This window comes from Myotis brandtii, unplaced genomic scaffold (assembly GCF_000412655.1).
Source record: "Myotis brandtii unplaced genomic scaffold, ASM41265v1 scaffold973, whole genome shotgun sequence".
Taxonomy (NCBI): domain Eukaryota; kingdom Metazoa; phylum Chordata; class Mammalia; order Chiroptera; family Vespertilionidae; genus Myotis; species Myotis brandtii.
The window spans coordinates 138,346-142,444 of record NW_005372038.1 but is presented as its reverse complement, the minus strand read 5'-3'; positions in this window follow the sequence as shown (position 1 = coordinate 142,444).

Sequence of the window (4,099 nt, the reverse complement as noted above, 5' to 3'; positions counted from 1 at the left end):
GAATGATCCATGTGCACTTGAGAAGAATATATATTCTGAAGCTTTGGGGTGAAATGTTCTATAAATGTCAATTAAATCCATCTGATCCAGTGTGTCCTTTAGATTCACCGTTTCCTTGTTATTTTTTTGTCTAGAATATCTATCCAGTGAAATCAGTGGGGTGTTAAAGTCCTCTACTATGACTGTTGTTGATCTCTCCCTTAAAGTCCTTTAGAAGTTTTTAAAAAATATGTATTTAGGTGCTCCTATATCGATGCGTATATGTTTATCAGGATTACAACCTCTTGCTAGATTGATCCCTTTAGTCTCTTGTGATGACTTTAATTTTGAAATCTATTTTTTCAGATATGAGTATTGCTAATCCAGGTTTTTTTCTTTTTCATTTGCATGGAAAATTCTTTGCCATCCCTTCACTCTCATCCTGTGTGAGTCATTTGGTCTGAGGTGGGTCTCTTGTAGACAGCATATAATTGGGTCATGTATTCCTATCCACTCAGCTACCCTATGACTTTTTATTGGAGCATTTAATCCATTTACACTTAAGGTTATTATTGATAGGTACTTATTTATTGCCATTTTAATTCTGTATGCCTAGGTTTCTCTCCCTATTTCTTCTCATTACAGCATTCCATTTAGCATTTCTTGTAATGCTGGCTTGGTGGTGATGTACTCCTTTAGCCTTTTTTTTGTTCAGGAGGCTCTTTATTTGACCATCTATTTTGAAAGATAGCCTTGCTGGATATAGTAATCTTGGTTCCAGAGCCTTGATTTTCATTACTTTGAATACTTCATGCCACTCCCTTCTGGCCTGTAGGGTTTCTGATGAGAAATAAGGTGTCAGCCTTATAGACCTCCTTTGTAGGTAACAGTTTGCTTTTCTCTTGCTCCCTTTTAATTATATGTCTTGGCATGGACCTGTTTGGGTTCTTCTTGCTTGGGACTCTCTGTGCCTCCTGCACTTGTGTGACTTTTTCCTTTACCAGGTTAGGGAAGTTTTCTGGCATTATTTCTTCACATACGTTCTCTATTTCTTTCTCCCTTTCTGCCTCTTCTGGATACCTACTATTTGAATACTGCTATGTTTCATGTTGTTCCACAGCTCCCTTAAACTGTCCTCCTGTATTTTAATTGTTTTTTTTTTCTTTTTGGTTTTCTGTTTGAGTGATTTTTTCAACCCTTTCTTCTAATTCACTGATTCATTCCTCAGCTTCCCTTAACCTGCTCTGTATTCCTTCCAATAGGTTCTTCATTTGTGCTATGTCATTCTTTATTTCTGTTTTCATAGTTATTATATTTTTTCTCATGGTGTTGAGCATCTTTACCATCATTATTCTGAACTCTGTATCAGATAAATGTCTTATATCCATTTAATTTATCTCTTCTTCTGAAGAATTCCCTTGTTCTGTCATTTGGGGATTGTTTCTTTGTCTCCTCTTTTAGGCTGCCTTTTTGGGTTTGTGACTATGTATTGGGTATATCTGTTATGCCTCTCAATCTCTAGTGCAGGACAGTGTCAAACGCTATTTCTGACTAATTAGATCGCACAAAAACTCAAAGCCTCCAGAGAATGCCTCTGCCTACAGACTGATAGGATTCTGTCTTGAATAGCCCTCAGGCAATCATCCTCCGGTGTGGTGAGAGGTTCTTTTTCAACAGGATGGGGCAATTGCTTCTGCCTAGAGGCAAATTGTTATTCCCATTCTCTTAATGGGCCTCAGAAACTCTGCACCATGGGTCAAGGTGTTTTCCACTAGTGTGGATCAACTGTCTTCCAACCAGGAAACCTGCTTGTTTAGCAAATGTCTGCATGGGAAACAACCTCCTAAGCGTGAGGGAATGACTCCCAGTGCGCATGTGTGGAATGTGCGCCGCTCTCTCCCACTCCCCTCCTTCTCTGTCTCTCGACTCCTCCTCTCAGTCTCCGGTGTGATCGGACGAGTCACGAGCTTGCCTGTGCAGAGCCTGCTGCTGCCTGAGGACCGAGGTAAGAACAAGTTAGGATTTATTTTTTTTTTGAAGTTAGGAGAGCCTTTTTTTGGGAAGTTTTGTTTTTTTACTTCAAAATAAGATATGTGCAGTGTGCATAGGAATTTGTTCATAGTTTTTTTTAAAACTATAGTCCGGCCCTCCAACGGTCTGAGGGACAGTGAACTGGCCCCCTGTTTAAAAAGTTTGAGGACCCCTGCCTTTGGGAGTCGAACAACCCTTTCACAGGGGTCGCCTAAGACCATCGGAAAACACATATATAATTACATATTGTTTTTGTGACTAATCACTATGCTTTAATTATGTTCAATTTGTAACAATGAAATTGGGGGTCACCACAACATGAGGAACTGTATTAAAGGGTCGCGGCATTAGGAAGGTTGAGAACCACTGGCCTAAAGGCTAATTGTTATTCAGTCTCTTAATGGGCCTCAGAAATTCCGCACCTTTGGGTAAGGTGTTTTCCAATAGGGTGGGTCAACTTTCTTCCCCTGAGGCAAAGCTGCCTGTATAGCAAATGTCTGAGTGAGAAAGATAACCTCTGCAATGTGAGGGAATGACTCAGCACAGTAAACTGGGGTGTCTGCCTTCTGAGCTCTAACTCCAGAGCCCCTGATCCTGGCTTCTGCTTACACAGCTCAAGTTCACTTTGCCCGCCCATGGCTCCACAGTGAATTTGGTGTGTTGGCACTTTAAGAGGATGCCTGCGTTTCCAGCAGTTTCTTCCTGGCAGACAGCAACCCCACTGTTTTTCACAGCCAGATGTTATGTGGGTACCCTTCTCAGTTCTGATGCTCTCTGCTGGGGAGCCTAGCTTGAGTATTAGACCCCAGATTTCTGAGTGGCAATCCCCCTCAGCTGAGATATCTCTTTGGAACTCTAGTTGCTGTCTGTGGCCACCTGGCCAGCCCTTTAGCACCTCTGCCCCTCCTATCAGTCTCTATGTGGTCTCCACTTTCTGTCTTTGGTTATCAGAGTTCTCTTCTGCGAATCTTCTGTTGATTATTCAGGAAGTTTTTCTGTATTTTAGTTGTAATTCCAGTTTGGTCCTGGGAGCATGACTGTGCAGCATCCACTTACTCTGATGCCATATTTAATCTAGACCAGTTAAGTCAGAATCTCTGCTTAGGGCCCATGCATCTGTAATTTTTAAAGCTTCCCAAGTGATTCCAAGATGTAGCCAAACTTGAGAACCACTGTTCTAGAACAAGGTACAACAAACTTTCTCTGTAGAGGACCAAATAATAAATAATTAAGGCCTTGTCGGCCATATCTGTTGTTGTTGTTATTGTTCATACTAAACCTTTTAAAATGTAAAAAAAATATTCTTAGTTCACAGGCCATCACATCTGCTATATAATATCAGCTCCCCAAAACTACAACTATATCCAAATTTTTGCTACTACATTCATGGAATCTAGCAGAGAATCTGCTACAGAATAAATGCTCAGTAAATATCTGTTGATTCACTGGCTAAACATTTTTAGGAAGTCTTCCCTGATTCCCATCACCACCTCAAGTAGAATTACTTCATCAGTGTTCTAATAGCACCCTGTATATTGCCTCTTTATTACTGCACAACATATTGTAGGTAGGTATTCAGTGTATTTCTTAGGGATACTATTTTAATCATCCTGCATCCTATGGACCAAACAGAGCACCTGACACATAATTAGACTTGTGATATTTTGTTGGATTAAATGGTATATTGAGTTTTTAGATAAAAAATGCTTTGAAAAGATAAAAGTGCTAAATAGACATGATTTTATGTCTGTGAGGCAACCAGCAACCTCAGGTGGTTGTGAAGTACTTGTTTATATTTGACCTGTTGTTAAAAATTGTGCTCTTACCTTTTGTTAGGCAATGGTTTCTTAAATATGACACCAAAAAGCACAAGTGGCAAAAAAAAAATAGATAAATTAGACTACATCAACATTAAAAATGTCTGTACTACAAATGATAAAATCCAGAAAGTAAAAAGTCAATTTATAGAATGGGAGAAAATAATTTCAAATCACGTGTATGATAAAGAACTTATATCTAGAATATATAAATAACTTACAAGTCAATAATAAAAAGAAAAAAATAATTAAAAATGAGCAATGGATCTGAA